The 23862-nt window shown below is 53.5% G+C and overlaps 1 protein-coding gene across 2 annotated transcripts in view; it reads right to left on the bottom strand.

Moving 5' to 3' along the window:
• LOC147706558 (cornifelin homolog) overlaps nt 1-23524 on the bottom strand; it is a 42011-nt gene extending 18487 nt beyond the window's left edge. Inside the window, exon 1 of one of the 2 annotated variants that reach the window (XM_086933034.1) lies at nt 23402-23524. The gene's annotated coding sequence lies outside the window, so the exon portion shown is untranslated. Of the gene's footprint in view, nt 1-22731; nt 23010-23401 lie in introns of those variants that run through there. The other variant, XM_086933033.1, reaches the window with a different exon arrangement.
• Between the last annotated feature and the right edge of the window lie 338 nt (nt 23525-23862).

Genomic DNA, 23862 nt, shown 5'->3' with positions numbered 1-23862 from the left:
CATGGGTGACTTGCTACTACGCCCGCATCAGACGATGCCTATAATGGTGCCTTCATATTGAACGCCTATGGCTCATGATCACTCCCATGTCACCCATCTCTTTTAACGTCGATGCAGCTACCAAAGTATTCTCTTGGTAGGAACATTCAGATTCTAATGGTTGTGTATAGGCTAGAAACTCCTAGTCGGACATTCAAGTGATGTAAACAAATCTCTGCTGGCTGGCCAGTGATGCAGAAGCCTCTCTTGTCTATTGTACTGTCTGGTAACAGCGAGTTTGCTCTAAAAAGCAGGCTTTAAATCTGCAGCTGAAAAGCTGACCATGGTGTAGTCATTTCTGGATTGAGTAGATTTGAAACCCTCATATGCATTTTACAAGAAGTTATATAAATTAAGGAATTCAGACAGGGGTGGCTGGCACGTTTATGCACTGGTAGGGCGGGCGGGAAAGTAAGTGGTGGGTGGGTGGGTCCTGCATGCAGGCAAGGTGAGTGGCAAATAAAAATAAAGTCACTTACCTTGCCTGCTGAACGGCCAACCTCCTTCTCGGTCCTCCTCTCTCGGCTCTGCTGGCTCCAGCCTACAGGATATCCTACTTACCAATCTTGGCGCTACTCTGATCAGCATAAGAGCAGCACCAGGATTGGATGGAGCGGCCTGGCCGGACGCTCCTTCGGGCCCTTTAGGCCTGTGCTTGGTCTCAACCCAGCTGTCTAAGACAGTTAAGTAGAGAGCTGCAAAGTGTCCATGTCACTTTGGCGGGCTCAAGAGAGGCGGACAAACTGACATGCGTACTTTTGAGGGTCCATCTTGCGACTCCAGTCCTCTATGCTGCCAATCTGCAGCAGAGGAGGACACGCGCTCCCATTTACCCCGACTGGAGGCTGCTGCACGCTAAACATGAAAAAAATGGCAATTAAATCATTATATTGCCATTTTTAGGTTGAGCCTAGAGCGACAGCGCACATGCTCTGCTCGCTTTGCGAGGAATTCAGTATTCAGTATGGCGAGGAAGCTCTGCCCACTCTTCACCCATCTTTTTCATTGGCTTAGGTCCTAAATGCTGCCTTTCGATTTGTTTTAGGCTTATTAGTCCCTCCTCATGATAGCCATGTAGTCATTTGTATCCTTCCATGGCTTTTGGCTCCTTTACTTAGAAAACAATTTTCTTCCTCTGCTCCCCCCCTCCCGCAGTCCATGACTTCTCTACCCCCGCGCCCCGCCCGCACGCCCGTTCGTGCCTTCTTGCCCGCCCGCACTCCTGTTACCAATGCAATAGGTCTAGCGTAAATGCGAGGCCTATTGCATTGCAAATGCTTGTTTTCTTTTGCCTCTGCTTTCCTGCTGCGAGCACTGCTGGTATCATGGAGGCCATCTGTGTCGATGCCCCCCTCCCGCCATAGATTGTGTTGCCTTTAGTCCCACACCTGTTGACAGTGTTAACTTTGTTCCCACCACCCTCTAATTGTCGGTGTTAACTTTGTTCCCACTCCACTCCCGTTCTTCATATTAAGTCTCGGGTCGTTCGCTTCAATGGGGCTGCCAAATTCCTGCCAGCTTGCGCAGCTGGCTACCTGGAAGACGCCGAAGCCATGCTGCATGGCAAAAGCGAGAGCGACCTACTAAACAACACCAATGTTTTTTGCATCAGCGCACTTCATCAGGTAAGGGGCGTCATGACCTGAAAAACCGAGTGACAATCCACCACAGATGTGAAATAATTCCCTGAGCAACCATTTTCCTGTTCTCCCGCACATATGAATGTATAATAAAGTTAACAAGACCCATCCCCGCTCCTGTTGTGTTTTCTGGTCCTTACTGTTTTGCTGGCAGGCATTTTAGTTTCAGGGTCCAAGTGACGTAGCCAGGCCCCTGGGTTCCCCATTTATTTACCAACACTTATGAGCGCGGGAGAGGCACAGGTCACAGAAATTATGTGGTTCATTGATTTTTCGAACTGGGGATACTTTTTAGGTCGAGCATTCGAGACCTCTTGTATGTACTTTCGTATATACTTATATGCTTTAGTATATACTTATATGTTTATGTACTGTGTGGGCTCTGGAGATCGGCCCTAGGACTTGTCTTCTTCCGCTTAGGGACTTTTTTTCTGTTCAACTGCCTCTATTTAACTGTCTTGATGGAAAACGACCAGTAGAGGTCAGTAAAATACCAGATTTGCTTTCTGCTGAGGGATTTTCTTTTTTTAGTTTTTCTTGCAACTGCCTCTATTTAATTTTCTTGACAGAAAACGACCAGCAGAGGTCAGTAAATTACAAGAATAACTTTAGTATTCTCTAGATTCCAGTCCATAAAAATTGTCTTCCATGAGCACCCGTAGACAATAATATTTTTTTCAAATCTTGTATTTTCAGTGATATGACCCCCAAAGGCCCTGATTTTATATTAAAAACAGAGCTTTGGACTATAGCATTTCCTGCTAAAAGGCAATATTTCTCTCCATGTATTCCCATACCTGGCGTGTCACGCAGTTTGGTGCTTATTTTCCCTCCATGTTAAAGAACAGTAGATGTTTCAGCCCCCAGGCTAATGTGCTGCAGAGCTAAATACATATAAGGTACCAAAGACAAGACGGATTGCATTTCAAATGCTAGGTGATTATTTTTTATCCTTTTGTAATTTTGATGCACGCAATTTGCCCCGAGAAGTGCATTGCACCATTTAGCAGGGAAATATAAATAAACCAAGCTTCTACTTATTTTACTCTCTTAACAAAAATACTCTTGGTGTGTATGTGCGGAGGAGTCCACAACCATTTTACTGTCCTGGCAGGTTCAGTCTCTGCATGGGTTGATTGCCTGCCGAGTTAAGCCAATATGCATCATGCTATTGATAAGTTATTTTTTTCTAAAAGTGTCCACAGAAAGCTTTTATCTAGGAACAATAGTTGTTCCTATTACTTTCTTTTGATCCTTGGATGTTTTTGAGGTTCTGAACACCGAGTCTCCTGGGGCGCAGCGGCCAGGGCGTGAATGTTTCCTCAAGCACCTCGACTTGTTCAGGCTTTTCTATTATTTTTCTCTCTTCGTTTTCAGTTTCATTTATGAAGACGTCTGGACGCCCTTGATCAGGGGCGGCTCTAGGCTCATGGTGGCCCTGTGCAAGGAGCGTAGGTAGGGGGCTCCGGAAGAGGGAGTCCGGGCGGGGTGGCGGGGGTCATGGTGTTTGGAAGTGGAACAGAGCCGGAGGCCACCAAATCCCTGCCTGGGGCCGCCATGCAAATATGTATCCATCCTCAGAGGAGTATTATATTAAGGATATATATTGGCGTGGTGGCCCCTGGGGGTTGGTGGCCCTGTGCAGGTGCACAGCTTGCACATGCCTAAGGCCGCCCCTGCCTTGATGACATCCCAGCAGCAAATGTGCGCACAATTTAAACTCAATACCGTTTCTAAAACAGTGTAGTGAAACCTTTATTTCCTTGGTATTGTAATATAACTACCATTGTTTTACCATTCGTGCACTGTTGCAAGGCCTTCTGTTTTCAGTCCTGTTACAAATAAAGCTAGATGGTGGAAAAAAGTGAGCATGATTTCAGGGAAGTATGGTTCTCCATCACTCTTTTATTGCTCAGTTGTAAGGTTAAGTGGGATATCCTAAGCTACAGGCAGGAGCGTTGGAATTATGCAGCAGGAGATGACCGCGAGGGTCGACTATATTATGCAGCAAGAAAAGCATACCATTCCTCAGATTTCGTTAGTATTACTTAGTTATTTTATTATTTTTGCACATGTTAACACTTTCTGAGTAAAGCTATAAATAAAAACAATATAGTCCCGAAGTTCCAAACGGGTTTTAGAGAAGGCATGGGATGCATGACAAACCTCACCGTTTTGTCATTATTAATAGAAAAAGCAGAAAAAAAGAAGGTTGGACTGCTGGCTTGCTACATTGATCTAAAATCTGCGTTCGACAGAGTGCCAAGAGACCGGTTATGGAAAAAGCTAGAATCCTGGGTCCTCCCGCAGAAATTATTAGATATATTAATCACCTTATACAGTGAAACATGGGCCAAAATAAAACTTGGTGATGGAAGACGGTTATCAAAACAAACAAATATAAGAAATGGACTTAAACAGGGCTGTGTACTCTCGCCAAGCCTATTTAATGTGTATCTAGCAGATTTAAATAGTTATCTACTACAGGCAAATGGGCACCCACAGAAACTGGTAAACAAAGCAATCCAGTTTCTGCAATATGCAGATGACATTGTGGTTCTAAGCCACACACCCATAGGGTTACAAAGGGTCATAGACAAATTAACAGAGTACCTCGACATAGTAGGTTTGGAACTTAACAACAAAAAAACAAAGGTTGTGAGACTGGCGGGCCCGAGTAAAGGCTCTTTCAAATGGTATGCAAAGAATATCCAAATTGAGGAAACCGCAACATATAAATATTTGGGTATCAAATTATGTAGAAACATGTCAATGGCAGAACAAAAAAGAGATATGTCAGCAAAAGCACAATCATTGACCTTCGCCTATAAATTACTCCAAAAGAAACTTCAATGCCCCTCATACGGCCATCTTCTAAAGGTCATGGCAGCTCAACTGTTACCCACGTTGTCTTATGGGTTAGAAATATGGCATGGGAAAGAAATCGACATCCTAAATAAATTACAGATTAGAGTATATAAATCCGTATTTAATCTTTTTAACTGATCGTCTCCTGCACAAATACGCCTGGAATTCGGATTACAAAATCAAGTCTTCCAGAGGAAAGCAATCTTTGTAAAATGGTGCTGGAAACTTAGAGCATCAGAAACAGGAACACTAAACAACCTTTGCTGGCTGGAAATTAAGAAACAATTTGAAGAAAAAGAACCAAACACTTGGGGCTCTTATCTGGGAATTGCCCTGGAGTCACTAAAAATCAAGGAGGTTAGGAACAGCCATTTGGAACAAACAACTTTCAACAAAGTTTGCAAGTTAAATGCAAAGTCACTATCTTTGTGTTTGGGGAATAGCACCTTGAGCTTGCTAATGCTGCATTTTTAAACTGGCACAGGAATGTTTAACGTTCTATTGCAAAGGATTACAAGAGTTCGGGAACATGCATTGGCCAAACGTGAAGTTGGATGTGAAATAAAGAATGAAGCTAAACGTGTTCAGTCTATTCTGTATCCAACTCGATTGTCCATTTCCAAACCTGCAATTGCATTTCAACAGAATTTCATGATTTATGCAGATGAATTCACATTGTTCCTTTATTTTTTCATCTTTTAAAAAACATTTTCTTTCTTGATTTTTTTGGGAACCGTAAAAATATATATGATTTTAAGATTTGATAACCTATTTTTCTACTAATATTACTATAAAATGATATATGCCTGGTGTCCACCTAGTTTCCATGCCTCCTTCAATACATGATTCAAGGATGATGCCTCCCCCCCACCCCCCACACTCCATCCTCAGTACAGCCCCTTTTGGCCCCATTCTAATAGTGGACTCTGCAGTGTCAGCCTTACCTGAAAATTTTTGCTAGGGCTGAATTTGGCGTCCATTGAGGCCCAGCTGACCTTCTCCCCCTCCCCCCGACCCTCCCCACACACACACACCTCAATGTTCATGCTGTGGGGCAGGCCCCCTGCTGAGAGCAGCTCTGTCACAGCCACTGTCAGCACAGGGGGTATGTAACATGGCCAGGACCCGTCGACAGTACAGACCCCTCTCCCCACTGATCGACAAAGACCCCCATCTGATGCCTCTCAACCATAGGCCACGACTCACTTTACATCCTGCCCAAGCCTCCGCTCGGTCACAAGAGAGCCTTTGGGCCTTCATCAGCCCCACAACTACATCTGTTCAGTGCAAAGTGCAAAATACATGCTCATCAGCACTTTAGTGCTTGGAGGAACGTCCATGTGTGCTCCCACAGATGCACCCATGGACGTTGAGGCGTTCCATCTGTGGAGCGTGGGTGCGCCCACAGATGCACCCATGGACGTTGAGGCGTTCCATCTGTGGAGCGTGGGTGCTCCCACAGATGCCCCCATGGACGTTGAGGCGTTCCATGTGTAGAGCGTGGGTGCTCCCACAGATGCCCCCATGGACGTTGAGGCGTTCCATCTGTGGAGCGTGGGTGCGCCCACAGATCCACCCATGGACGTTGAGGCGTTCCATCTGTGGAGCGTGGGTGCGCCCACAGATGCACCCATGGACGTTGAGGCGTTCCATCTGTGGAGCGTGGGTGCTCCCACAGATGCCCCCATGGACGTTGAGGCGTTCCATGTGTAGAGCGTGGGTGCGCCCACAGATGCACCCATGGACGTTGAGGCGTTCAATGTGTAGAGCGTGGGTGCTCCCACAGATGCCCCCATGGACGTTGAGGCGTTCCATCTGTGGAGCGTGGGTGCGCCCACAGATCCACCCATGGACGTTGAGGCGTTCCATCTGTGGAGCGTGGGTGCGCCCACAGATGCACCCATGGACGTTGAGGCGTTCCATCTGTGGAGCGTGGGTGCGCCCACAGATGCACCCATGGACGTTGAGGCGTTCCATCTGTGGAGCGTGGGTGCGCCCACAGATCCACCCATGGACGTTGAGGCGTTCCATCTGTGGAGTGTGGGTACTCCCACAGATGCACCCATGGACGTTGAGGCGTTCCATCTGTGGAGCGTGGGTGCGCCCACAGATCCACCCATGGACGTTGAGGCGTTCCATCTGTGGAGCGTGGGTGCGCCCACAGATGCACCCATGGACGTTGAGGCGTTCCATCTGTGGAGCGTGGGTGCGCCCACAGATGCACCCATGGACGTTGAGGCGTTCCATCTGTGGAGCGTGGGTGCGCCCACAGATCCACCCATGGACGTTGAGGCGTTCCATCTGTGGAGCGTGGGTACTCCCACAGATGCACCCATGGACGTTGAGGCGTTCCATCTGTGGAGCGTGGTTGTGCCCACAGATGCACCCATGGACGTTGAGGCGTTCCATCTGTGGAGCGTGGGTGCGCCCACAGATCCACCCATGGACGTTGAGGCGTTCCATCTGTGGAGCGTGGGTGCTCCCACAGATGCACCCATGGACGTTGAGGCGTTCCATCTGTGGAGCGTCGGTGCGCCCACAGATCCACCCATGGACGTTGAGGCGTTCCATCTGTGGAGTGTGGGTGCGCCCACAGATGCACCCATGGACGTTGAGGCGTTCCATCTGTGGAGCGTGGTTGCGCCCACAGATCCACCCATGGACGTTGAGGCGTTCCATCTGTGGAGCGTGGGTGCTCCCACAGATGCACCCATGGACGTTGAGGCGTTCCATCTGTGGAGCGTGGGTGCGCCCACAGATCCACCCATGGACGTTGAGGCGTTCCATCTGTGGAGCGTGGGTGAACCCACAGATGCACCCATGGACGTTGAGGCGTTCCATCTGTGGAGCGTGGGTGCGCCCACAGATGCACCCATGGACGTTGAGGTGTTCCATCTGTGGAGCGTGGGTGCGCCCACAGATGCACCCATGGACGTTGAGGCGTTCCATCTGTGGAGCGTGGGTGCGCCCACAGATGCACCCATGGACGTTGAGGCGTTCGATCTGTGGAGCGTGGGTGCGCCCACAGAAGCCCCCATGGACGTTGAGGCGTTCCATCTGTGGAGCGTGGGTGCTCCCACAGATGCACCCATGGACGTTGAGGCATTCCATCTGTGGAGCGTGGGTGCTCCCACAGATTCTCCCATGGACGTTGAGGCGTTCCATCTGTGGAGCGTGGGTGCTCCCACAGATGCCCCCATGGACGTTGAGGCGTAGTGTGGGTGCTCCCACAGATGCACCCATGGACGTTGAGGCGTTCCATCTGTGGAGCGTGGGTGCGCCCACAGATGCCCCCATGGACGTTGAGGCGTTCCATCTGTGGAGCGTGGGTGTTCCCACAGATGCCCCCATGGACATTGAGGCGTTCCATGTGTAGAGCGTGGGTGCACCCACAGATGCACCCATGGACGTTGACGCGTTCCATGTGTAGAGCGTGGGTGCGCCCACAGATGCCCCCATGGACGTTGAGGCGTTCCATCTGTGGAGCGTGGGTGCTCCCACAGATTCTCCCATGGACGTTGAGGCGTTCCATCTGTGGAGCGTGGGTGCTCCCACAGATGCCCCCATGGACGTTGAGGCGTAGTGTGGGTGCTCCCACAGATGCCCCCATGGACGTTGAGGCGTTCCATGTGTGGAGTGTGGGTGCTCCCACAGATGCACCCATGGACGTTGAGGTGTTCCATCTGTGGAGCGTGGGTGCGCCCACAGATGCACCCATGGACGTTGAGGCGTTCCATCTGTGGAGCGTGGGTGCGCCCACAGATGCACCCATGGACGTTGAGGCGTTCCATCTGTGGAGCGTGGGTGCTCCCACAGATGCCCCCATGGACGTTGAGGCGTTCCATGTGTAGAGCGTGGGTGCGCCCACTGATGCACCCATGGACGTTGAGGCGTTCCATCTGTGGAGCGTGGGTGCTCCCACAGATGCCCCCATGGACGTTGAGGCGTTCCATGTGTAGAGCGTGGGTGCGCCCACAGATGCCCCCATGGACGTTGAGGCGTTCCATCTGTGGAGCGTGGGTGCTCCCACAGATTCTCCCATGGACGTTGAGGCGTTCCATCTGTGGAGCGTGGGTGCTCCCACAGATGCCCCCATGGACGTTGAGGCGTAGTGTGGGTGCTCCCACAGATGCCCCCATGGACGTTGAGGCGTTCCATGTGTGGAGTGTGGGTGCTCCCACAGATGCACCCATGGACGTTGAGGTGTTCCATCTGTGGAGCGTGGGTGCGCCCACAGATGCACCCATGGACGTTGAGGTGTTCCATCTGTGGAGTGTGGGTACTCCCACAGATGCACCCATGGACGTTGAGGCGTTCCATCTGTGGAGCGTGGGTGCGCCCACAGATCCACCCATGGACGTTGAGGCGTTCCATCTGTGGAGCGTGGGTGCGCCCACAGATGCACCCATGGACGTTGAGGCGTTCCATCTGTGGAGCGTGGTTGTGCCCACAGATGCACCCATGGACATTGAGGCATTCCATCTGTGGAGCGTGGGTGCGCCCACAGATCCACCCATGGACGTTGAGACGTTCCATCTGTGGAGCGTGGGTGCTCCCACAGATGCACCCATGGACGTTGAGGCGTTCCATCTGTGGAGCGTGGGTGCGCCCACAGATCCACCCATGGACGTTGAGGCGTTCCATCTGTGGAGTGTGGGTGCGCCCACAGATGCACCCATGGACGTTGAGGCGTTCCATCTGTGGAGCGTGGGTGCGCCCACAGATCCACCCATGGACGTTGAGGCGTTCCATCTGTGGAGCGTGGGTGCGCCCACAGATGCACCCATGGACGTTGAGGCGTTCCATCTGTGGAGCGTGGGTGCGCCCACAGATGCCCCCATGGACGTTGAGGCGTTCCATGTGTGGAGCGTGGGTGCGCCCACAGATGAACCCATGGACATTGAGGCGTTCCATGTGTGGAGCGTGGGTGCGCCCACAGATCCACCCATGGACGTTGAGGCGTTCCATCTGTGGAGCGTGGGTGCTCCCACAGATGCACCCATGGACGTTGAGGCGTTCCATCTGTGGAGCGTGGGTGCGCCCACAGATCCACCCATGGACGTTGAGGCGTTCCATCTGTGGAACGTGGGTGCACCCACAGATGCACCCATGGACGTTGAGGCGTTCCATCTGTGGAGCGTGGGTGCGCCCACAGAACCACCCATGGACGTTGAGGCGTTCCATCTGTGGAGCGTGGGTGTTCCCACAGATGCACCCATGGACGTTGAGGTGTTCCATCTGTGGAGCGTGGGTGCGCCCACAGATGCACCCATGGACGTTGAGGAGTTCCATCTGTGGAGCGTGGGTGCGCCCACAGATGCACCCATGGACGTTGAGGCGTTCCATCTGTGGAGCGTGGGTGCGCCCACAGATGCACCCATGGACGTTGAGGCGTTCCATCTGTGGAGCGTGGGTGCGCCCACAGATGCACCCATGGACGTTGAGGCGTTCCATCTGTGGAGCGTGGGTGCGCCCACAGATCCACCCATGGACGTTGAGGCGTTCCATCTGTGGAGCGTGGGTGCGCCCACAGATGCACCCATGGACGTTGAGGCGTTCCATGTGTAGAGCGTGGGTGCACCCACAGATGCACCCATGGACGTTGACGCGTTCCATGTGTAGAGCGTGGGTGCGCCCACAGATGCCCCCATGGACGTTGAGGCGTTCCATCTGTGGAGCGTGGGTGCTCCCACAGATTCTCCCATGGACGTTGAGGCGTTCCATCTGTGGAGCGTGGGTGCTCCCACAGATGCCCCCATGGACGTTGAGGCGTAGTGTGGGTGCTCCCACAGATGCACCCATGGACGTTGAGGCGTTCCATCTGTGGAGCGTGGGTGCGCCCACAGATGCCCCCATGGACGTTGAGGCGTTCCATCTGTGGAGCGTGGGTGTTCCCACAGATGCCCCCATGGACATTGAGGCGTTCCATGTGTAGAGCGTGGGTGCACCCACAGATGCACCCATGGACGTTGACGCGTTCCATGTGTAGAGCGTGGGTGCGCCCACAGATGCCCCCATGGACGTTGAGGCGTTCCATCTGTGGAGCGTGGGTGCTCCCACAGATTCTCCCATGGACGTTGAGGCGTTCCATCTGTGGAGCGTGGGTGCTCCCACAGATGCCCCCATGGACGTTGAGGCGTAGTGTGGGTGCTCCCACAGATGCCCCCATGGACGTTGAGGCGTTCCATGTGTGGAGTGTGGGTGCTCCCACAGATGCACCCATGGACGTTGAGGTGTTCCATCTGTGGAGCGTGGGTGCGCCCACAGATGCACCCATGGACGTTGAGGCGTTCCATCTGTGGAGCGTGGGTGCGCCCACAGATGCACCCATGGACGTTGAGGCGTTCCATCTGTGGAGCGTGGATGCTCCCACAGATGCCCCCATGGACGTTGAGGCGTTCCATGTGTAGAGCGTGGGTGCGCCCACTGATGCACCCATGGACGTTGAGGCGTTCCATGTGTAGAGCGTGGGTGCTCCCACAGATGCCCCCATGGACGTTGAGGCGTTCCATCTGTGGAGCGTGGGTGCGCCCACAGATCCACCCATGGACGTTGAGGCGTTCCATCTGTGGAGCGTGGGTGCGCCCACAGATGCACCCATGGACGTTGAGGCGTTCCATCTGTGGAGCGTGGGTGCGCCCACAGATGCACCCATGGACGTTGAGGCGTTCCATCTGTGGAGCGTGGGTGCGCCCACAGATCCACCCATGGACGTTGAGGCGTTCCATCTGTGGAGCGTGGGTACTCCCACAGATGCACCCATGGACGTTGAGGCGTTCCATCTGTGGAGCGTGGGTGCGCCCACAGATCCACCCATGGACGTTGAGGCGTTCCATCTGTGGAGCGTGGGTGCGCCCACAGATGCACCCATGGACGTTGAGGCGTTCCATCTGTGGAGCGTGGTTGCGCCCACAGATGCACCCATGGACGTTGAGGCGTTCCATCTGTGGAGCGTGGGTGCGCCCACAGATCCACCCATGGACGTTGAGGCGTTCCATCTGTGGAGCGTGGGTGCTCCCACAGATGCACCCATGGACGTTGAGGCGTTCCATCTGTGGAGCGTGGGTGCGCCCACAGATCCACCCATGGACGTTGAGGCGTTCCATCTGTGGAGCGTGGGTGCGCCCACAGATGCACCCATGGACGTTGAGGCGTTCCATCTGTGGAGCGTGGGTGCGCCCACAGATCCACCCATGGACGTTGAGGCGTTCCATCTGTGGAGCGTGGGTGCGCCCACAGATGCACCCATGGACGTTGAGGCGTTCCATCTGTGGAGCGTGGGTGCGCCCACAGATGCCCCCATGGACGTTGAGGCGTTCCATGTGTGGAGCGTGGGTGCGCCCACAGATGAACCCATGGACGTTGAGGCGTTCCCTGTGTGGAGCGTGGGTGCGCCCACAGATCCACCCATGGACGTTGAGGCGTTCCATCTGTGGAGCGTGGGTGCTCCCACAGATGCACCCATGGACGTTGAGGCGTTCCATCTGTGGAGCGTGGGTGCGCCCACAGATCCACCCATGGACGTTGAGGCGTTCCATCTGTGGAACGTGGGTGCACCCACAGATGCACCCATGGACGTTGAGGCGTTCCATCTGTGGAGCGTGGGTGCGCCCACAGAACCACCCATGGACGTTGAGGCGTTCCATCTGTGGAGCGTGGGTGTTCCCACAGATGCACCCATGGACGTTGAGGCGTTCCATCTGTGGAGCGTGGGTGCGCCCACAGATGCACCCATGGACGTTGAGGCGTTCCATCTGTGGAGCGTGGGTGCGCCCACAGATGCACCCATGGACGTTGAGGCGTTCCATCTGTGGAGCGTGGGTGCGCCCACAGATGCACCCATGGACGTTGAGGCGTTCCATCTGTGGAGCGTGGGTGCGCCCACAGATCCACCCATGGACGTTGAGGCGTTCCATCTGTGGAGCGTGGGTGCGCCCACAGATGCACCCATGGACGTTGAGGCGGTCCATCTGTGGAGCGTGGGTGCTCCCACAGATGCCCCCATGGACGTTGAGGCGTTCCATGTGTAGAGCGTGGGTGCGCCCACAGATGCACCCATGGACGTTGAGGCGGTCCATCTGTGGAGCGTGGGTGCTCCCACAGATGCCCCCATGGACGTTGAGGCGTTTCATGTGTAGAGCGTGGGTGCGCCCACAGATGCACCCATGGACGTTGAGGCGTTCCATGTGTAGAGCGTGGGTGCTCCCACAGACGCCCCCATGGACGTTGAGGCGTATCATCTGTGGAGCGTGGGTGCGCCCACAGATCCACCCATGGACGTTGAGGCCTTCCATCTGTGGAGCGTGGGTGCGCCCACAGATGCCCCCATGGACGTTGAGGCGTTCCATGTGTGGAGTGTGGGTGCTCCCACAGATGCACCCATGGACGTTGAGGTGTTCCATCTGTGGAGCGTGGGTGCGCCCACAGATGCACCCATGGACGTTGAGGCGTTCCATCTGTGGAGCGTGGGTGCGCCCACAGATGCACCCATGGACGTTGAGGCGTTCCATCTGTGGAGCGTGGATGCTCCCACAGATGCCCCCATGGACGTTGAGGCGTTCCATGTGTAGAGCGTGGGTGCGCCCACTGATGCACCCATGGACGTTGAGGCGTTCCATGTGTAGAGCGTGGGTGCTCCCACAGATGCCCCCATGGACGTTGAGGCGTTCCATCTGTGGAGCGTGGGTGCGCCCACAGATCCACCCATGGACGTTGAGGCGTTCCATCTGTGGAGCGTGGGTGCGCCCACAGATGCACCCATGGACGTTGAGGCGTTCCATCTGTGGAGCGTGGGTGCGCCCACAGATGCACCCATGGACGTTGAGGCGTTCCATCTGTGGAGCGTGGGTGCGCCCACAGATCCACCCATGGACGTTGAGGCGTTCCATCTGTGGAGCGTGGGTACTCCCACAGATGCACCCATGGACGTTGAGGCGTTCCATCTGTGGAGCGTGGGTGCGCCCACAGATCCACCCATGGACGTTGAGGCGTTCCATCTGTGGAGCGTGGGTGCGCCCACAGATGCACCCATGGACGTTGAGGCGTTCCATCTGTGGAGCGTGGTTGCGCCCACAGATGCACCCATGGACGTTGAGGCGTTCCATCTGTGGAGCGTGGGTGCGCCCACAGATCCACCCATGGACGTTGAGGCGTTCCATCTGTGGAGCGTGGGTGCTCCCACAGATGCACCCATGGACGTTGAGGCGTTCCATCTGTGGAGCGTGGGTGCGCCCACAGATCCACCCATGGACGTTGAGGCGTTCCATCTGTGGAGCGTGGGTGCGCCCACAGATGCACCCATGGACGTTGAGGCGTTCCATCTGTGGAGCGTGGGTGCGCCCACAGATCCACCCATGGACGTTGAGGCGTTCCATCTGTGGAGCGTGGGTGCGCCCACAGATGCACCCATGGACGTTGAGGCGTTCCATCTGTGGAGCGTGGGTGCGCCCACAGATGCCCCCATGGACGTTGAGGCGTTCCATGTGTGGAGCGTGGGTGCGCCCACAGATGAACCCATGGACGTTGAGGCGTTCCATGTGTGGAGCGTGGGTGCGCCCACAGATCCACCCATGGACGTTGAGGCGTTCCATCTGTGGAGCGTGGGTGCTCCCACAGATGCACCCATGGACGTTGAGGCGTTCCATCTGTGGAGCGTGGGTGCGCCCACAGATCCACCCATGGACGTTGAGGCGTTCCATCTGTGGAACGTGGGTGCACCCACAGATGCACCCATGGACGTTGAGGCGTTCCATCTGTGGAGCGTGGGTGCGCCCACAGAACCACCCATGGACGTTGAGGCGTTCCATCTGTGGAGCGTGGGTGTTCCCACAGATGCACCCATGGACGTTGAGGCGTTCCATCTGTGGAGCGTGGGTGCGCCCACAGATGCACCCATGGACGTTGAGGCGTTCCATCTGTGGAGCGTGGGTGCGCCCACAGATGCACCCATGGACGTTGAGGCGTTCCATCTGTGGAGCGTGGGTGCGCCCACAGATGCACCCATGGACGTTGAGGCGTTCCATCTGTGGAGCGTGGGTGCGCCCACAGATCCACCCATGGACGTTGAGGCGTTCCATCTGTGGAGCGTGGGTGCGCCCACAGATGCACCCATGGACGTTGAGGCGGTCCATCTGTGGAGCGTGGGTGCTCCCACAGATGCCCCCATGGACGTTGAGGCGTTCCATGTGTAGAGCGTGGGTGCGCCCACAGATGCACCCATGGACGTTGAGGCGGTCCATCTGTGGAGCGTGGGTGCTCCCACAGATGCCCCCATGGACGTTGAGGCGTTTCATGTGTAGAGCGTGGGTGCGCCCACAGATGCACCCATGGACGTTGAGGCGTTCCATGTGTAGAGCGTGGGTGCTCCCACAGACGCCCCCATGGACGTTGAGGCGTATCATCTGTGGAGCGTGGGTGCGCCCACAGATCCACCCATGGACGTTGAGGCCTTCCATCTGTGGAGCGTGGGTGCGCCCACAGATGCACCCATGGACGTTGAGGCGTTCCATCTGTGGAGCGTGGGTGCGCCCACAGATGCACCCATGGACGTTGAGGCGTTCCATCTGTGGAGCGTGGGTGCGCCCACAGATGCACCCATGGACGTTGAGGCGTTCCATCTGTGGAGCGTGGGTGCGCCCACAGATGCACCCATGGACGTTGAGGCGTTCCATCTGTGGAGCGTGGGTGCGCCCACAGATGCCCCCATGGACGTTGAGGCGTTCCATGTGTGGAGCGTGGGTGCGCCCACAGATCCCCCCATGGACGTTGAGGCGTTCCATCTGTGGAGCGTGGGTGCTCCCACAGATGCCCCCATGGACGTTGAGGCGTTCCATCTGTGGAGCGTGGGTGCGCCCACAGATGCACCCATGGACGTTGAGGCGTTCCATCTGTGGAGCGTGGGTGCTCCCACAGATGCACCCATGGACGTTGAGGCGTTCCATCTGTGGAGCGTGGGTGCGCCCACAGATCCACCCATGGACGTTGAGGCGTTCCATCTGTGGAGCGTGGGTGCGCCCACAGATGCCCCCATGGACGTTGAGGCGTATCATTTGTGGAGCGTGGGTGCGCCCACAGATCCACCCATGGACGTTGAGGCGTTCCATCTGTGGAGCGTGGGTGCGCCCACAGATGCACCCATGGACGTTGAGGCGTTCCATCTGTGGAGCGTGGGTGCGCCCACAGATGCACCCATGGACGTTGAGGCGTTCCATCTGTGGAGCGTGGGTGCGCCCACAGATGCACCCATGGACGTTGAGGTGTTCCATCTGTGGAACGTGGGTGCACCCACAGATGCACCCATGGACGTTGAGGCGTTCCATCTGTGGAGCGTGGGTGCGCCCACAGATGCACCCATGGACGTTGAGGTACTCCAAGGTTTACCATTCGTGGTAGACCCAGGAATACATCAAAATGCTTCGCCTCCCCAGATCAGGAGTAACAACGAGAAATATCGAATTCTTTCCTCCTTTATTCTGCTTTTTATGTGTGCGGCATTCAGCAAGCGTGCATAGAAAGAGGAAAACGCCTCAGGGGGTTGTGTTTGTGCAGGAAGGTGTCCCTCCTGCACGAAATAATCCTGCTTACAACGCAGGCACCCTTGCAGCATGGCGTAAAGATGCCTGCGTTGGCACTAGAGAGCCAGAAGTGCGCCAACGCTGGGAAAGGGCAGGAATGCGCCATATAATGCTAAATACGGAACCTTTCTGCCCTTCCACTCCGCGCAGCGGGTGTCTCGCTCTGTTGTGTTACTTATACCCTTGATAAATATGGGCCGTCGTTAACACGCTGCGCCTGAAAGAGGGCGCTGTGGCAGAGGGCCCTGAACCAACCTCTTTTCCGTATGGGAAGCCAATGGAGTTACCTAAGAAGCGTGGATTATCAAATTTGCGGAGACATCAGTCGGCGACAGCGCTCAGGAAACCAGCAGCAGGTGCCCTCTCGCCTCCAGGACACACATAAACATGGTCGGCTGCTAAAGACCACAGACAGACTCCAGTGCCCGGGACTTCCGGCTCCACCTCTGTGGTTCTAGTTGTCTCCACTACCCCCTGCCACCCTGACTCCAGGTTCCACCCGCTGATGTTTCGGGTGCTTCACGCGGTGCAATGAGATTCTACTTACAGCCACCCAGACACTTCTAAGACTTGAAGGAGAGGGCAGGTAAGACACAGGCTTGCTGGCCCAGAGCGAGGAAAGCAGGGGTCAAGGTTCAGTTTGGCCGACCCTGGAGCTGCTGCTAGGCTGGCTGTCAGTAGAGCAGGGGAACTGCAGGTCGGTTTGAGGTACTTTCATAGAGCTGTGGGCCTGGCTGTCGCATTGGACTAGTAGTAGTACAGAGATACTACGTAGGGTTGAGGTGAACTGACAGAGCTGCGGTACTGGCTCTTGGCTCTGGAATAGCATGGAGACAGCAGGTAGGGCTGAGGTGCACTGGCAGAGCTGGGCCTGAGTCAGGGTAGCATCATGGGAGGTTGAGGTACAGCAAGTAGGGGCGAGGTGCACTGGCACAGGAGAGCTGTAGGTCGGACTTGAGGTACACCTGCAGATCTGTGGGCCTGGTTCCCGGCACTGGAACATCAGGGGAGCTGTAGGCTTAGGGGGGCAGGGCAGGGCCTGTGTCAGAGCAGCATCTTGGGAGGTATGAGGTACACTGACAGAGCTGTGTGCATGCAGCCAAGCCCTACAACAGGCATGAGAGATGCAGTGATATGAACCCTGCCACCGCCCGAGCTGTGGGTCTGAGCTGACGTGGTTGCTTTAGGATCACTCATTACTCAGTGTGACAGCTTCACAAAAGCCGAGGGTTGGCCTCTCGTGGTCCCACCCGTGGGAGAGATAACACTGTTTGGCGTGGTGACGAGTTCATGGCGGAACCGTGGAAACCCCAGGCGTTGAGTGAGCAAACACGCCGAGCTGTGCATTAGGGAACAAGATGGAAAGATTTGGTGTGTAGCGCTCGGGCAGCCAGTCGGTTGCTTCATTGAGCTCGGAGAGCCGTGGGAAGGAAATGGAAGAGCCCCTTAGGAGTTTTGGGTGGTTTTGTCAAATCTTTTAGCCGGAAGCCCCTAACCACCCCCCTGTGGAACTCATAGCAGTGGTCGGTGCTTGAGGGGGGCTTCGAGGACCCCGTGACTGAGCGAAGTGTAGAGCAGAACAACAGTGCAACTTGTTTACTTGCAGAATTCAATCAAAGATGGCCGCCAGATACCAGACTGAGTTAGACAGGGCTCTGAGTGGGCTGAATAAATAGAGGGCTCAAAAGGGAGCGGCCTATGTAATTAAGGGTATGATTTTAACAAAAAATACATTTTTGTGATCCCGATAGCCTCCCAACCAGTATTTTGATTCCTATCTGGGCTTTCTGTTATTGCATCCAGATATATAACACAACGATTGGCATTCACCCAAAAATCAGCAAGTTCTACTGGCTTTGTCAATGGTTGTCAGCTGTGAATTACACATTACTGAGGCCTTTGCAAGGTGCTGTCCCTCAGAGTGGCTCAGTCACTCCAGGCATGTTCACTCTATGTTAGACATGTGTGCCCTGTTTCTCTCCACATCTTGTCGCTCTGCCTATCTTCTCACGACGCATCGCTTTCCTCTTTAGCGCCTTCTTTTCACTCTCTCCTGCATGTACTTCCTTGCACCTTCTTCACTTCACCAGCAAAGAATGACCCGCGCCGTTTTTTTTTTACCTTTGCCTTGTCAATCTTTTCACACCTGTGCACTTCCTTCACACAGATTTGAACAGAATCACAATTGCATCTGGAATACGTGTCCATTTCTCTGTGAATGCTTCAGAGAGGCCAAGGATTGAATGGCCATGCATTCTGAACATTATTTTGACCCAGTCACAGGCACTGTGGGAAACTCTCACTGCCTCCAGCCTCAGCTCCGAAGCTCTCAATTGTGGCCCATTATAAACACCTACAGGAGACTGCGCGAAGTGTGCAGCAAACAAAAGAGAGACAGGCTACGCAAAAAAATACAGAAGCAGAAAATTATGGAAATAACTAACAGATAAAGTAAATCACTAGCATGGAAGGTCCTAACATATTCAACATTTTTTGATGAGAAATCAATCGTTTTTTTTGCCACTAAAGTTACGGACTTTAAGGATGTAGGGCAGAGGAGCCAAGTAGGTTTTCTGTAGTCGTGAACCTCTGACGAAGGTGTGACTACAAGTCCCCTCTGCCTCTAATGCCCCCTGGGGCCTTCAGAAAATTAACTAACAGATACATGGCTGAGAAAAGTTCTCAGTATTGTTCGTAAAAATGGCATGCTGTAGTGAACGTGAATGAATGAGGCAAACTGAGCAGAAATATTGAGTACTAAAGGTTATTACTATTCTAAAATAGGATAACTTTAAGGATCTTTCAAGTAATAAAGTCCTGAAGAAAGCCACCTGACCATTAAGGCAAGTTGCATGGCTGAAACATGTAGACTGAGTACATTGCATTCTGAATGGCATCCCCCTGCTTCTTTTAACCTTGCCAAAGGATTCCCCAAATAAATTGGAATATTGTTTAGGATACCTTTAGGCAATTTTAAATATAGACCCCTCCACGTAAACACACCAAGAGCCCCCTTGCCTATCAGGGTTGAGCCCACATAAATACATGAAGGTGTCTGGGTGAGGACTCGATGAGGGAGCATGCCACTGGTAAACCTATAGGATTTTGCCTACGGTGGCCAGTGAGAGACAATAATACAGGCTGCAGGGAGATCGCTCTCTTTCGATATAGTTCAGCAGTTGGGAAGCGGAATGTACTCGCAGCTACACTTCCTGTTCTATCCATACCTTTGATTACTGCTATTCGAAGATGGCGCCCAGATTCATGATGGGCCGTCCCCTCCTTAGGCTCTGGAGACGTATATTATGACGCATCATTACTGCCGTCATACATACAACCCCCATAGGTCAAGCAAGCTTGTGCCATGTGCAGCATTGACCCTCTGCACGTCATGGGTAGCCAAGTTTATGTTGACCGTGAACCACCGATGAAAGGGTCACCTTTCCTGCACACGGTGTTCAATCCGTATACAACCGATCAGGGAAAACCAAGTTCCTCGAGATACATAACTAATGTCCTACTTCGGACAGCTGTTATCTGTATCAAACCCCTGGAAGTCACTGAACCTACATTGAGAAATGTAGTGGATATGATATGAGTAGAGAAGTGGGTACTCTAAACAGTATTCACTGTATGGATAGAGTCTGCCCTGTACCACACTCTTTGCAGACAGTGAAACTCTCATGAGAAATACACTACCGAGTATTAAAACGTATGTACTAAGCACAGTGTACATCCTATGCAAAACTTATCCAAAGAGACACTATTCGCTCAAAATACCCAAGGTTTGAAGCTGCTCAAGGTCATCATTCATACCATGGTGAAACCTTTACAAATAACCCATCTTCTGGTACAAAACAGGCACGTGTACATAGATCAGTACCCGGTGCATACAGGCTTCTATGTTATGTACAAATTGTCCTGCTGAGACGATTCTGTCTAATAACCAACAATACTTGGTATGTTGTACGTAGAATCTTAGCCCTGTTGGAAACTTTTTGTGCAGAACCAAAAAAAACTTGTGTTTGGAACATGCTGAACACAAGTAATCAACTGTCACCTGCACACAGAATTTCTCTTCAAATCAAAGATTTATAACATGTTCAATACCTCTACACACCTTCGATGCAATGTAGCAATGTAGGCTGCAAAGGGTTTCCTGGAGGCACAAGTTATCTGCTGGCACAGCCGAGGAAGGATGGCCGTACCCTCCCAGTCAATCCAAATGACAAAAACTGACCGTGACCTTTGATTTTTTGGCGAATTTCAATGTTTTTTTTTAATGTAAAGCAATATTTTTACGCATACACAAAATAGGCTGCTCATAGAGTATTTTTTTATATTTCCTACAGAGTTAAACAGAGGTGCAGTGCCAATAGGGGCATCTCGTAAAAGGTTCTGGACTGGATTCTTCATCATAGGCCGTCCTCGCCCTCTAAAAACTTGGCTTGATGGAGGGCGGGCATACACCTGGAGACAGGGATGCACTTCTAAATCTAAGTGATGGCCGTGGGAAGTGATCTTCACATGCAACACAGTGAAGGGTGAATAACGTCCCACATCACTGGTCACTTCTTTCAATCACCACACATTTGGGCCCTGAATAAAGTTTGTCTATGGACAAATGTAATGGTTTTTAGATCACCCATCACTTCCCCACGGCCATCACTTAGATTTAGAAGTGCATCCCTGTCTCCAGGTGTATGCCCGCCCTCTATCAAACCAAGAGTTTTGAGGGCGAGGACAGCCGATGATAAAGCATGGCACCGGGCGGTGTGCGAGGCCAGTCCATAACTTTTTATGAGATGCCACTGTTGGCACGGCATCTCTGTTTAATTCTGTAGGAAATATCAAAAACATACTCTCGGAGCAGCCTATTTTGTGTATGAATAGGTAAGTGGAGGCCGGCTTGCTCCTTAGCCCTGTGCCTCTAGTTCCCACCCTTAGCAAGTAGGCTGAGGTTAGTGTGTGTGGAAGCAATCTTTTTAAACATCAAGTAATAGCGTTGTGATTGGATCAGGGGAGCCTTGGTGCTTCCTGTTCCAGCCAGAGGACCGTGGAGGAGAGATACGAAAAGGAGGATGCGGCGAGGAGGTAAGTGAAATCTAATTTTTTATTTATCCCCTTCCCCGCCCTAACACCCGGATCCGTGCCAGCCGCCACTGCGTTTCAGTGCATTGACTGAAAAATCAAAGTGGTTAAAAGCAGACAGTGAGGTGCGTGAATGCCACTCTCAGTTGGACATACACTCGCCCAACTGCTCCACGGAGAGGTGTGAAAGAAACAGGACAACTCTGACTCTCGGAGACTCCTGGGGCAGGAGGAAGGGGCTTTGTAGGGGCAGGATCTTAAATCTAACTGCAAACTAGGTTTGATGGAAAGGGCATGTACTGTGCTGTCCACAGAATGGCTGCTTTACATGATAGCCCTCAGCTCCATGAGTGGAAGCATCTGTACTGGGTCAAAGTCAAGGGTCACCTCTCCTTACAGACCCCCCATGAGTGGAAGCATCTATACTGGGTCAAAGTCAAGGGACACCTCTCCTTACAGACCCCCCATGAGTGGAAGCATCTATACTGGGTCAAAGTCAAGGGACACCTCTCCTTACAGACCCCCCATGAGTGGAAGCATCTATACTGGGTCCATGTCAAAGGTCACCTGTCCTACAGACCCCATGAATAGAAGCAACTCTACTGTGTCCATGTCAAAGGTCACCTGTCCTACAGACCCCCATGAGTGAAAGCATCTCTACTGTGTCTATGTCAAAGGTCACTTGTCCTACTGACCCCCATGAGTGGAAGCATCTCTATGGGTCCAAGTCAAGTGTCGCCTCTCCTAAAGACCCCCTGAGTGGAAGCATCTCTGCGGGGTCCAAGTCGTGGGTCACCTGTCCTACAGACTCCCATGAGTGGAATCAACTCTACTGAGTGCAAGTCAATGTTAACCTGTCCTAGAGACCCCATCGTGTGTTGAAGCAACTCTACTGTTTCCAAGTCAAGGGTCACCGAACCTACAGACCCCCCATGAGCGAAAGCATCCCTACTGGGTCCAAATCATGGGTCACCCGCCCTCCAGTTGCAGTAAATGACTAATTACCTATTTTTGGGTCTGACCTCAAAGGAGGTATTGGGAGCCTCTTGGTCTGCCAGAGATGAAATCCCCCCGCCAGACCCGTAGAGGACCTTTTGTCCCGACACATCAGCTTGCACAGCCCCGTGGGATCTTGACACTAAACCAGGTGACAGGTAGGAAGGCTCAGCCTCAATGTCAGAGTGACGATGGGAAAAAAAGTTAGGAATACCTTAAGCAAAGAAAGCATTGACTTAGTTCTAGGGGACGCAACATGACCAGGAAAGGTTACAGGAGTGGTTGAGGGTACCCCGCGAATGCCCATGTCTTGGTAGACATCTTGTTGATCTGTACCTTACTTCGAGTTCTATAAGCCCCTTGCATTCAAACATACAAGAGAGTAGAAGGCATCAAGCCCCCTTCCATGATATGGCCTCAACATCACTTGACCCCGCTGAGACATGGGCGTCTTCCATCGAACACCCCCATACTTCACAGACATGTAGGTTCTTGTGCACACAAAATAGCCCTTCGCCTCTTACCTGTTGTGTCGTGTGGACCTGGGCCGGCGAGCTGGGAAACCGAAATGAGGGACCAGCTTTCGAGAAGTCCTAGATATCCAGTCAACGCGGGTATGTGGGCGAGAGTCCTCCTTTCCTCTGTAAAGGTGGGTAGAGCTCGGCCTATCACTGCTCGCGAAACTATCGCTGCTCGACAAACACTGCCAATTCAGGAAGTGGAGTGTGTGCCGTGGGATGTGGTCTTTTGTGTTTGCCCCCACACCCTGGCATTTGAAAACGTATCTCCACCCCAACAAAAGAAGCAGAAGTGTACAGGAGTCATGGAACCCACAGGTGACTGAACGCATCGTTCGCGCGCCCCACCCTGGACCAAACCAGATCCACCCGCTGCCTTGACCACGAGACCTGCAGACTCTGCACACAGGACTGGTGGCATTCTTGGGCACGCCTCTACCTGAAATGAAAGCCAACAATGCCATCACAAAAATACTTTATTTTATGGGCTCTTGTAAATACATGCCTACCAGAAACAATCGAGGGGCTTATCAGGAGTAATGAATCAAGTGCAGGACAAAGGATGGGGGCGTGACTCAGCATGGACTGGGAGGAGCGAGGGGCCGTGACGAGGCATCAGTGCCCCCCGAAGCGAGCCTAGAGCAGAGAAGGTCGAACGTTTGAGCACCATTCCTACCGACACTTTGAGGATGACTCCTGGATGAAGGCTTGCACCGTGACCTTTGCTGCTGCCCTTTGACCCCAGCCTTCCCAGCTTGTCCCAGAGTCCAGGGACTGGTTCGTGGTTGTGTGCCTTCCGGTGCCCTGCAGTCGCCTGGGCCTCGGGTCGCTCCCAGGCATGCTGCTTGCAGGGAGGGCTAGTGCAGGGCAGGCCTGGGCTGGCCCCGCTTCCGGTTCTTGGAACCACGTTGGCTTCACGCGGGTTATATCTTGCAGGAAGGCGGGGGAGGGGTCCCGGTGTCTGTTAATGGGGCGCTGCCCTATCAGTGAGTGACAGCCAGGGTGGGGTTCCTCACAGCCAGAGTGGGGAGCTCACAGTCTTCGAGGAAGAGGAGGAGCCGCGCAAGGGTGTTTAGGAGCAGGGGCGTAGCCTCAGGGGGGTGTTTGGGGTGTTGCACTCCCCCAGTACATGTATTT

The sequence above is a fragment of the Lissotriton vulgaris genome, chromosome 7 (assembly GCF_964263255.1).
Source record: "Lissotriton vulgaris chromosome 7, aLisVul1.2, whole genome shotgun sequence".
Classification (NCBI taxonomy): Eukaryota; Metazoa; Chordata; class Amphibia; order Caudata; family Salamandridae; genus Lissotriton; species Lissotriton vulgaris.
Note: the sequence above shows the minus strand (reverse complement) of the source record. Positions and strands in the feature narration are given on the sequence as shown.